Below are 13,577 nucleotides of genomic sequence, written 5' to 3'. Positions count from 1 at the left end.
GTTTGGATATTTTTCGAAGTTCGAATATATTTTGAAGTTGGAATATATTTCGAAACTCAAACTAGAATAAGTTTATAGAATCTTGTTAACTTTTTATACCTTTCATGAACATGAAATGGTATATTAACTTTGGTCCGATGTTTGCAACGTTGAGAAATATAGAAGATAGACTCACCATTAAGTATAACGAATTGATCAGGGCGACGAACTGTGTTGATATAGCCATGTCCGTCTGTCCGTCCGTCTGTCTGTTTGAACGCAAACTGGTCCCCCAAATTTTGAGATATCTCAATGAAATTTGGCACAAGGATGCATTTTTGTATTATATTAGACATTTGTCGGATCCGGTAGGATCGGACCACTATAACACATATCTCCCATACAACCGATCGTTCAGATAAGACGATTTTGGTCATTCCTGCCGCAATTTAGAAAGTATAAACGTGAAACTTGGTGATATATATTCTAATATATCGTAGAAGATATCCTGAAAAAATCACTTTTATCGGAGCTATATATAGCATATATCCCATACAACCGATCGTTCAGATAGAAAGATTTTTGGCAATTTCTCATTTAATTTCCAATATAAAAACGTTAAACTTGGTGATATTCATTCTAATATATCATATAAGATTTCATGAAAAAATCATTTCGATCGGAGCTATATGTATATAGCATATACCTATCCCATACAACCGATCGTTCAGATAGAAAGATTTTTGGCCATTTTTCCCTTAGTTTCCAATATAAAAACGTGAAATTTGGTGATATATTTTCTAATATATCATAGAAAATTTCCTGTAAAAATCACTTCAATCGGAGCTATATATAATATATATCCCTTACAACCGATCGTTCAGATAAGGGGGTTTTTCGCCATTTTTCATTTTATATTTATCTTAAAAATCGTTTAGGTATGTACATCTGTTCACTATATATTTCTTATCTTATACATCCGATTATTTGGAGATTACGAACAGGATAAGATTATTGTTCAGCCCCATTCATGAAAGGTATGAAGTCTTCGGCACAGCCGAAGACAGTCCCGTCCTTACTTGTTTTTATTATCATAACACCTAGCCAGCTCATCCTTAAATTTCCTTCTATACACTAAGTTTGAGATTATGGGAAAAGTCATCAATAAATCGGAGAACTTAGTTCTAAGTTACGAATTTTTCTGAAGCTTGATTTTTTTGAAACCCTTTTCGAAGTTCGAATACTTTTCGAAATTCGAATATTTTTCGAAACTTAAGCTAAAACCACCTTTATGCAATCCTGTTAAATTTCTGCTTTCGAAATTGTTATTATAATAAGTTTTACTATTATGATTATAACACCTATCCAGGCGGGAATTTTGGTTCTGTGAAAAGATAAATTGAAAAAAATTTCCATACATTTGACTAAGTTTGTGTTTGACATTTTTTTTAATTTCACCGTTTTACCGAACCTTTGGCACACGAAGTAGATATCATGGGAAGAGCCATCAATAAGCCGGAGAATTTCTATTTTGAATGCTCCGAGGGCTATGCCATCTTATTTTGATAGGGTCTGTTATTTCCTGTTATGCATTCTTTGATAGTTAGAATAACCAGCTACATCATACTTCAAGATTCACAAACTGATATGGGTCAGTAGACACATGTCGAGTCGTAGGAACATCCAAACTACTTGATTTTTTTTATTTTCTTCAAATTCAAATCAATTTTTAAATTAGAACATAAACTCCCTACAGCATTTACAAAAAAAAAAAAAAAAAAAATGCGGTCAAAACAGATTAGCAATTTAGAGTAGTGACCGCACAATGTAATTAAACTATTTGCCTTGAACTACACTTGGGGCGACATATTGCTATTGAGGCGCTGTTGCTTGGCGGTCTAAAAAAATGATGTTTACATATACATATAAAGATATTTATTTGCGAGTAATTTATCCACCTTTTGTAAAGTTAATATTTTTTGTAATTTATAAATAAAAAAAATTTAATATGAACGACTTAAGCCAGAGCTAAGTGCTCGCTATTCTAGATGCCATTATTTTATTATTATTATTATTATTTTTTTTATGTAGATATGTGTATGAAAGTACCTACATATGTCTACATAGGTTCGAATGTATTGTAAGTACACCATTTTTAATTAGCGAAATTGTTAACAAATGTTGTAGTGATACAAACGTGCCAAAGAAGGTTTGTGTGGATGTGTGTGTATGTTTGTATGTCTCGAGAACTATAATAAAACTATTTGCCACTTAATTGAAACAAATACGATAATTTTATCTTAAAATTACATGGAAATCGGCAGAAGTAATAAAAAGTATGATTTCTTATTTAATTGCGATGCTGCTGTTGCCAATAACACCACTTAGAGATGGAGCAATAACAACAAAAGAAAATATGAAAATTCATATGAAATAAAATTTTTTAAATTATGGCAAAGGAAGCTATTCATTGATTGGTAATCGATATATACTTAATAAGATACGCTTTGTGCGATAAAATGGCGATAACAAGTAGATTAGGAAACAATTTTTATAAGCTAAATCCATTATATAGGTTTAACGTCATTTTTTTTTATACTCTACAATGAAGGTTATCAATAGCTAAAAATAATGAACAGTTTAAGAAATACCGGATTAAACAAAATTATAAACATGCAAAAACTTATATTTTCGAAACATACTTCAGTTTCGAAAAACACGTTTTGAAGCAAAAATTTAAAAGAAATGCGTGAGCTTAAAAAAAAAATTAAAAACTTAGATGCAGTTGAAGGTTGTAGAAATCATGATTTGCACATATAACAAGAAATAATAATGCAATGATATTACAATAGAAATTTTTTAAACTCAAAAAGATATTGCAAGTTGTAAAGATTCAAGTTGAAAAATATTCGAGTTTTTCTCTTTATATCCGGAATACAAGTTAAATTTTTCTAATTAAATTTTTCAAATGACGAGAAGATAAAAGTTCGAAAAATATTCGAACTTCGAAGAAACCTAAAAAAAAATTTGGCACAAGTAAAACGGGTAAAATTTAAGCTCAAAAAATATTCAAACTGCGAAAAAATTTCAAAAAAATATTTGAATTTCAAATGTTCAACATCGGAAAAATTTGAGTTCCAAAAATATTACACGTAATTTCGAATAAAAATCAATTTAAGCGCATTTTTCATTACTAAACAAATAAACACGCTGGCGAAAATATGAAAACTCGAAAAATTATGGAACTTCGAAGCAACCTAAAAGAAAAACAAATTCAGCAAAAAAATTACGAACTGAGTAAAAATGACAAAACTTCGAAAAAAATTTTATTTCGAAAAAATTTGAAGATAAAAATATCTGAGTTTCGGAAAAAGTTTTCATATAAACTTCTAATTTTATTTCTTTAGCCAGTTTTGAAATCTTAAAAATTAGAAAAACATTGGAAATTAGAAAAATGTTAAAGAAATAAATTGCAATAAGCTTCCTGGTCTTAGATCCCAACTAAAATTATACAATTTTAAAACTGAAAACTTATTAAAATCTTTGAAAGTGGAAGTTGGAAAAATCTTAAAGAAATAAATTGCAATGAGCTCTATGGTAATAGAACACAACTTAAAGTGTAAACCTTCGAAACTCGAACCTTAAGAGAACCTAAATTTTGTGAGGAATCATTACGGACTTGGTTTTTAAAACACATCAAAAATAAAATTTTGAAAGAAGCTGCTTCGAAACAAAAGAATATAGGAAAAGTTTGAAACTTGAGCAATTTACGTGCTTCGAAAATTTTCAACATCTAAAAAATTTGAATTGCAAATATGTTTCACTTAAAAAAAAAAAAAAATTTCGTATAAAAAAATTTGAAGCTAAATATATGTATGTATTTAAGTTTTGAAACGAAAAATAATTTACCATATTGTCGAAATGTTATGCTCTAGATATTTAAAATACAAGTTTAATGAATTTAATTACGTTTATCAATAATTAAAAAATAAACAATCTGGCAAAAAGTTTAAAATTCCAAAAATATGCGAACTACAAAAAAAAAAATTAAAAAAATTAATGAACTAAATAAAAACGGCACAAGTTAAAGTTCGAAAAATATTCAAACTTCGAAAAAATTTTAATTCTGAAAATAAAAATAAATTTAGAAAGAAATTCACGAACTGGACAAAAATAAAGACAATAAATTTATGAACTAAATAAAAACGGCAAAAATTTAAGTTCGAAAAATATTCAAACTTCGAAAAATTTCAAAAATTTCAATTTCGAAAGAACTTTGAAAATATCTGAGTTCCGGAAAAAAATTGAATCATGCACGAATTTCGAAATAATAAATTTGTCTTTTTTAAGTACACGATACAAAAATATTTACTTAAATCTTCTTTATCATCTAAAGAACTTACGACCATACATACATATTCAATATCGACACAATAATCTACATGAGCTATATGAGTGTTCTCAGATTATTGTGTGACAATTCACTATACACATTTGACATTTTTCTTTCAATAAGCGTTTTAAATCTAAATCTAATCGCGTGTACATGTAAACATCCATATTGAAAAATTGATTAGTGACATATTTATGGATTTGTAATAAATAATTATATATACATACATATACATTATTGTATACACACCTACATGCATATCAATGTGGTATACATATACACATATACATATATAAGTATAACAAAGCAACAACACAGTTTACATATTTTGAAATAACTAAGGCATTGAGGTTTGACTATCAGCTCAGTTTAGGGCAATGAGATCTGCACATTTATAGTTAATATATATATGTATACATACATATATATAACTAAGTATTCATACATATATACGGATATTCTTTACATACTTAACGCATTCTCTGTTGGAGGTGCCATAAAACTCCTTGTGTATAGTGGCAATATAAAAACTTTATTGAAATTGATTTCTAGCTAAAAGTATTTAACACGTTTGCGAATACAAAAGCAACAAAAACTAAAACAATTTTTTTTACCATCAAAATTCCCATTAGACATAAATTATAATTATTTAATAAATGTATATGCGCTTAAACATTTTTATTTTATAGAAAAAGTGTTTACTTAAGTTATGTAATACATAAAAGAATAAGAAGAAGACTAAATTTACTTGGAGATAAAATTGTATACCCAATTGAAACAAAAAGTTAATTGAATGATATGTGAGACTGTACAATACCTTTTGGACCAATACAAATACTATAAATATATTAATCAACCACTCTATCTAAGGGTGGATTCAGCTATATTATTTTATAGTCGAATGGCGGGCCAAAAATTCGACTCCAACAAAACCTTTGCCTAAAACCCTATCAGTAAAAGATGTCTTTAACCGAATCCCCATATATTGACATAAAGCATAAGTACTTTATTATCTCACCAATAAACTAATTAGTAACATTTTAGATGGCCTCGATCTCACATCAATATTATCATATCGAACTACCGCGCTGAAGTAGATGTAATATGCCAAGAAAAGCCGGAGCTTCAATGCAAAATTTAACTTGGTTGAATTAACGACTGATGTGAATAAAACGAATCGATCAACTCTCTGACGAATATGTGGACTGAAAAGTGTACAAATAGATGAATAGATTGACTGATGGACGGACGATTGAATGAATGAATTAGACAACATGTACATGAAAATCAACACATTGATGGAAATGCAGATCGACGGATGCTCGAACTACCCTTCTTTGTTTCTAAACATTTTCAAACACAATTTCTAGTTGTGTCTATATAAAGTGCACACTTAATATTTGTCAAACATATTAATTGTAGAGCATTCACGATATTCCTAATCAAGGGCTAATACATTCTTTTGACTACATTTTTTCTATTCAGCTAGGAAGATACTGGAACTACGAGATATTTTTTTTAAGTTTTTTAGATCCGATAACAAACATCTTGTTCAGCTGGCAAAGGTCGTGGAAAGCGACGCATGCAAGGACGAGTAAAGGAATCTGTTGATGACCTACACGGCCGAAGTACTCAGGGCGAAGAGAACCGTATGGAAACATTTTTGTGCTGACATGTGGTTGCGAAAAACCGAGCTGCAAGAAATACTTATAGGGTATAGGCTAATAAATTAAGAAAACAGGCAATGGTCACGTAGTAGTGAAGTATCCCTTAAAGTGATTATCAACGTTGATTTCCCATCGGCAGATGATACAGAAGAGCTAGCAGACAACACTTGCACTTCGATCACGGAGGAGGTAGTGCAGGGCCTGGTGACAGATACCAAGGTCGAGTGGAGTTGAAGACTTTTTCTAAGTTTAAACCGTCAGGCTCAAATCCCTTCCTTTTCCCTGCCATGCTACAAATCGCGAGGATAGTGATTGTAGAATGGCTTCAAATATTTTTCGCCGGGTGTAAAAGACTGAATCATATACCCAATACTTTCAGAACTCCTTTTGTCGTTATCATACCAAGGGCGAGAAAGATCAGTCATATGTATCCCTAAATCTAGAGACCCATAATGTTGACTCATTTCTGCTCAAAACCATTGAGAGACTGTTAGATATGTATATAAAGTCCAACAAAACTGTTCTCCAAAAGACTACATGCCAAAAGTAAGTCGGTAGACACTGCACTGCGTCGGATGGTTATGTAAGGAATACGTCTAAGGAAGAGCAGTTGTCATAAGTGGATAGTGCCTTCCAATAATAAGCTCTTTAATGGATCCGGAGATACATACATACTACAACGAGGCTCAATTCATCGGAACAGCTTAAGCCCAGGCCATACCGCCACAGTGGTCAGAGTCATCAAATATTAGACAAACAGGCTACAAAGCTTCCTACCTGCGCTTTGATGGTTTTCTCAGAGTCACAATAGAGGTGTAAGGTTCACGCAAAGGCGCTCAAATGGCATACAAATCTATACACCTATATGGTTTCAAAGTAATGGCAAGAGTAGGGTCTGCGGGTCCGTATAGTACAGATTAATGTAGTGTTTTTCAGGTGGCAGAAGTAGCTGCAATCAAGGCTTCTCAAAGCACAACATATTAAAGTGTGTTAGAGTGTAAGCAATCCCTGAAGCTAATCAATGCGAACCCCTCGAGACTTTTACCATGGATGTCCCTGATATATTGGTCTGGAGTAAGAGAAGGCGGGAGTTGCATATGATCTACCAAGCCGGAGAAGCGTAGAACCAAGTGCGAGGTTGCAATGTGCCAAACATCATGTGCAGGTCTTACAACCTTATATTAACAAAGCTACTCTTATCATTAGAAAGAGGGAATAAAAGAGCACAACGAAATGCAGAACAGACCGGTTTTGCTTATTTGTCACAAACCAGGACACCCTATCAAACAAGAGGGTTAAGGCAAGATCTTCATAAGCACTATGGCACCTGCCAACACAGACGTTTGATTCAGACGAACATGAGAACGCCCTAGGCTAAATCCACACGCAATCGGTAAACGCTCTTGCCAGGACGCGCGCGTTAACCTCCGTTATCAATATACAATATCCTACTTTTGCAGAAGAAGAAAGCACAATACCAAGATAGGCACGAGTCACTCTGGTGAACTTCATTCTTTTGATACTGTAACAGGTTTAACTCTTAATTATCCAGAACCAAACACCGACCTATGGCCAACCACTGTCGAAGCAGCTTATTTCCTTGGGCTCCCGTTAGAGGACTCTGATGAGAGTTTGTGAGAGGTGGCATCCATTGAATAAGCCGTTAACACAACAAGAACAACATTGGAAGGAGGGAACTGTAGGCTCATGATAGGTTGCACAGCCGGAACGTTCCGGTAACAAGCACCATTAAAGGACTAGCCCGGCCATCTCGGGAACGGTTTGGTATGACCACATGAAACCTTCTAGGCCATTGGGCCCTCCTACCCCCTAGATCCATGAGGAATTTTGGGTCTCTAGTGCCTCGGCTGTTAAAGAAACAGGATTCGCCACAGGTAGATGAGGTTGACAATTGGGTTGGAGATGCTATATATTGCGCTGGCAACCCCTTGAATCAATTTGATGTTTTAGGTGCCTCTTACGACGGGTATACCTGTCTCGTGATAGGTATTCTGTGAAGGTGCGGGCTCCAGCTATTAGGAGTGGCACAGCTATTAAATCTAGAAGCAACAAGTAGCATAAGTCTTAGAAAGTTTCGATAAGATAGGTCCTAGTTTCTGATAGCGCTTTGCGGCTTGGTCATCTGGTAACACTAAGTGAGGCACTCATGGACCATCCAGTTCAATCTAACCTAGCCTAATCGTTATTAAAAAAAATTCAAAAATTATTGATACATTGAGTTGCTATTTTACGGCCCACCGCTCCAAATGTCAGTAAATGTGTTAAGCCACCATCATCCTTCATTTATCTCACGGGCTACTATTGGCTGACTGGAACTTGCATATATTATAAAAAAAATACTAAATCATAACTTAATAATATCTATGGCAGCAAGTAGCTATATCTTTTGCCTATGTATTTGCACACGCATACACGTGTAACTACTTTTAATTAACAAAAACAAAAAAAATTCTAATTGAAAAAAGTAGTTGAAGTGCATACAATTACACCAGTTCCATTAACAACTTAATTGGGGTTCAATCATTAACTTTTATTGGCTAACTATTTTATTCTATATATTTTTTACGCTTAACACACATACAAGCACACATGTACATGTGTCATATGTTTGCATGTGCATACCGTTTACTTCCAAGCAATTGCTAAAAAAAAATTGAAGAAAAAATGATTCTTATTATTCATGATGGAAAGAAAACGAGTTGGTATTAGCTTTGGTGCTATAAGGTTAATCGCATTTGAAATATATAGAAATTTGTGTGTAGATGTGTGCACGTATGTATGTGTGGGGCACATCTACAACATTTAAATACTATAACGTCTACATAAAAAATCTATTGATTAAACTGGTTACTTAAACAATGTAGATTTGTACAAAAACAATTGAGGTTTATCTTATCACCGGAATGCCTTTTTTCTAACACATCGCACTAACTACACACACACACAACCACCTGCACTCGCACACTTTTTTTCGTCGATTAAATAAATACACGGTGTACTATATTTGAATTGCGAACAATTTTCAATAATTACGTTGTTGTACTTGAAGATTTTAACTAATAAAATCATAATTGTCCGCATCATAATTCGCATCAACGCACACCACCACTCACCGTGCACCATAGCGCCATTTGGCGCCTCTTGAGAGCTTGGCCAGCTTTTGGTGTTGACCATAAACTTGCTAACATGATAAAAGTGCGATAATGAAACCATTTATGGCACGTACTTTTGTTTGATGTTATTTTTTTTTTTGTTGTAGGTACGTTGGAAAATGTGATCCTTGGAAAATGGAGCACCCATTCCCAAGAATTGACGACACTCTGGACTCGCTCTCTGGTACGAAATGGTTTTCCACACTGGACTTGAAAAGTAGCTACTGGCAAGTGGAGGTGAAGGAGGAAGACAAAGATAAAACAGCCTTCAGCGTCGGAGGTGGCCTTTGGCAATTTACAGTAATGCCTTTCGGACTTTGTAATGCACCACCTACTTTTGAGAGACTCATGGATCAGGTATTGAAAGGACTACATTGGACAACATGCTTGGTGTACCTGGACGACATCATCTTATTGGGCAAGAACTTTGATGAACATCTTAAAAACTTGGAGGAAATTTTCCAGAGAATAGCTGGCGCTGGTCTGAAACTAAGTCCCAAAATGTGTGCGCTGTTTAAAAAGGAAGTAAATTATTTGAGTCACAAGGTAACGACAGAAGGCATCTGCACTGCGAACGAAAAGATAGAGGCTGTAAAGGATTGGCCAAGACCACAGAACCTACATGAATTGAGAAGTTTCCTTGGGCTGTGCACATATTACCGAAATTAAGAAGGAGCAAGAAGTGGCTTTCCAAACATAGAAAGAGCGTTTGTGCACTGTCCCAATGTTGGCATATCCGATTCCAGGAGCAACATTTATTCTAGATACAGATGCGAGTGGATATGCTATAGGAGGCGTTTCATCACAACTGGTCGATGGACAGGAGAAGATAGTTGCATATTACAGCCGATCAATTGGAAAACCAGAGAGGAACTATTGCGTTACACGGAGGGAGCTGTTGGCATTGGTAGAGTGCATTAAACATTTTTACAAAAACCTCTACGGTCAGCGATTCCGCGTCAGGACAGATCACGCAGCGTTGAAATGACTCTTGCAGTTCCGTAATCCAGAAGGACAATTGACACGGTGGATCGAGCGACTACAAAGCTATGCCTTTTCCATTGAGCATCGAAAAGGTAGTACCCATGGAAATGCTGATGCAATGTCACGATGACCATGTAGTTTGGAATGCAATCTTTGCTCAAAGGCCGAGGCTAAAGAAGACATTATAGATGTCCGGCTAATGACTATAACATGTACGGATGAATGGGACAAGGAACAACTAAGGAAGTGTCAGCTTGAAGATACAGATCTGTCACATGTTATGTAAGGGCTCGAACGAAACGAAAGACCAAACAGAGAGGAGATGTCAGCAGAGAGTCCCATTGCGAAGTCGTATTGGGCACAGTGGAAAAGTTTAAAATTCTTCCAACGGAGTGGGGGCCGCCCTCTACCTCTGCTTCCATAGGTGGGTTCCGATAGAAACACTGTCTTGGTCGGAGCATTATCTTTCATTCGCATAACATGGCCTAGCCAGCGCAGCCGCTGCGTTTTAATTCGATGGACTATGTTGATGTCTGCGTATAGCTCGTACAGCTCATCATTAAATCTTCTTCGGTACTCGCCATCTCGTCATCGCTATGGGATACACACATATAATTATTCTTGATGGCTTACCGATCGGCAGTGCATGAGACAACGGGCCAAACTCCCGCAAAGGTAATTTTCGGCAATGGCCTTCGACTGCCAGCTGATCTGATGTTTGGGATAGATGCCGATGCAGAGAGAAATACCAAGAAATTCACTGGTGTCTTGGAAGAAGAGATGAGAGAAATACACGATCTTGTAAGGCAACGAACGAAGATTATGAGTGACAAGATGAAAGCCAGGTACGATAAGGCAATTAAATCGGAAGGTTTTCGGGAAGGTGATTTGGTGCTGTTATTCAACCCACAACGGAAAATGGTTTGTCCTAGAAATTGCAGTGTAATTGGGAAGGCCCATACAAAGTTGTAAAACGGATCAATGATGTAGTTTACCGCATACAAACCATTGTCAAAACACGAACCAAAATGAAAGTGGTTTATTTGGAAAGCCTGGCGGCGTTTAGATCGAGAGATTTGTCGGATCGGGACGATCAGACTTAGGTGGAGGGCAGTGTGACGAATATTAGCAACACTAAGGGATACTATCATCTCTAAGTCGATACTAAGCAGCGCAGAGATACTCACAAAAGTATGCAATCATCAGCAAAGTAGTTGTCACATATACACACGCATATGGCTATGCGAGAGACTATAAACTACAAATTCACATGCCCATATCTGAGATACTCACAAAAGTATGCATTCATCGGTGGAAGTATTACTCACATATACACGCGCATATGGCTATGCGAGAGGCTATAAACGTGCATCTGTAGATTATAGCTGGTAACTAAGTAGTAAATTCTAGAAGAAGAACTGCCTAGAAGTATGCAAACGAGAAGCAGAGAGTATAAAAGGAGCGAAAGCCGAGTAAGCAGCAATCAGTTTGATTTAAGCACGCTATCAGTTGAGAAGTATAAGTGTTTTTCAAAGTAGTCTAATAAAGACCAGTTTCCATTATTGAATATTGGAGTTATTTATTCAACAGTTTAGCGATACGAACGTTAGCAGAAGGTTGCAAATAAGCGGAATTTCACTAAATTCGTTACAATATTTTTGTATATCGTTAATGCCCTCAGTGAGAGATGGGTGGCGACACATTCGTCCAACGTGGACATGGAAAATGTCTACAATATTGGACATTCACGTCGGATCACGTATTACGCCAACGACTGTACTAGAAACAAATATACTGGATGTCACGTTTGATTAGGACCTATATTTTGGCGAGTATACAACCACAATCGCAACTTAAGTACAAAGCCGTAGAAAAAACCTCTCGCTGAGTGCACAAACAATGAAAAGCTCATAGCCATTTATAAAGCCATTTGCCACCGGCTAGTATGCTACTAGTCTCCATAAGTGCCGTCGAACCTAAAAAAACACACTGGAGGAAACTGCAGGCTTCTTATGTCGGCAGAGCATCATCTACACAGTGAGGTTAAAATACTCGCAAAAAAGGAGAGCAATGAAATGCTGAAGAAACAGTTTATGTTGAACACCCAGACACCTGGGCATTCCAACAGACATCTGATTGAAGAGGCCCAGCACCCTTGAATTTAAGGAGTCGTCTCCGTAAGCATTATGAAGAAATTCGGCACTCAGGAGTCAGCCGTATGAAGAAAAGGAACACAAAGAAGATCACAGAGACATCCACAAAAAGTGGACAAATTGCTATGCCAACAAATGCAAAATACTGTTACCTTGCATTTTGAGCCATCTCCCTAGGGAGACGCGTGTCAATCTAGCTCAACTTTGACCTAGATACTATAATAGGCTAAGCTGTTATTTCTCCAGAATCCACCACTACATACTCATTGTATGTACCCACATGACACCAACCATCTTTTCAATTGCAATGGGAAACCAACGCCTCTACACACATATCTCTTCGGGCCAACTCTATTAAAACCGCAAGTTTCCTCGCATTCCCATTAGGGGACATTGACGACAATTTGTGCTACAACAACAAGAACATTCGTCCAACCAATTTCCTTCTTAGTAGTCCTCAACGAACTACATGCTTTCTGTAATGAACTTAAGTAGGAGCGAAAGATCCACCTACCCAACCTCTGCCAGACTGTCGAAACACGGTGCGGGCAGAAATCTGAGTCGCCTTGTATGCAGTCACGGACACCTTCCTTCTCTTCCTGACAGCTTTTGCAGAGGAAGCTTTTTTGTATAGCCCATCATCGATGAAATAGGTCAAAAGGACCTTTAGAAATGGCAATCATCCCTCTTGGTTCACAGGAAGTCCGGTGCCCGTATGTTATACTTCATTTCGGAAACTAAGGTGGAAATTTATTCCCTTTAATATCGCTGTGCGCAGGGACCCAGTAAAGTGCTGCCCAGGAGCAGTTTGGGTGTTCTTACTGTGGCAAAGACCTCGGCATGGATTACAATGAGATGAGGCAGTAATTCGGTACGACTGTTTTGCCTACAGATGCTTTGAGCCAAGTACAGCTCCCACCCCTTTTCAATTTTCTAGCCTTCTGTGTAGATTGTAATGCACCTACCACAGTCCAAAACCTACTCCCGTTGCTCCACGAAGTATATTCTATGTTCTGCCCAGGGAAGTGTACAAGCACCCTCCGCCGTTGAAACGTCCCCTTTGCGTTCCAATTTATATCGTCGCGTGGCCGTATTCAGTTGATTTCTCCAGCTATAAGAAATGGCACAGCTACCAGATCTAGAAGCAGGTAGCATAGGTCCTTGAACTTCTGGTATATGCCAAAGGGGCGGCTGGAAACACTGTGGACTTATTCAGTTTATGTGAGGT

General features: G+C 36.3%; 1 protein-coding gene across 21 annotated transcripts in view; it reads right to left on the bottom strand.

Annotated features, from left to right (window-relative positions):
• The window catches only part of Hnf4 (Hepatocyte nuclear factor 4), a 112,990-nt gene that overhangs the window by 24,667 nt on the left and 74,746 nt on the right, over nt 1-13,577 (bottom strand). The gene's annotated exons all lie outside the window — the stretch shown is intronic.

Source organism: Eurosta solidaginis, chromosome 2, assembly GCF_040869045.1.
Source record: "Eurosta solidaginis isolate ZX-2024a chromosome 2, ASM4086904v1, whole genome shotgun sequence".
In the NCBI taxonomy this organism is placed as follows: domain Eukaryota; kingdom Metazoa; phylum Arthropoda; class Insecta; order Diptera; family Tephritidae; genus Eurosta; species Eurosta solidaginis.
The sequence above is the reverse complement of the archived record's forward strand: the minus strand, read 5'-3'. Positions and strand labels throughout refer to the sequence as shown.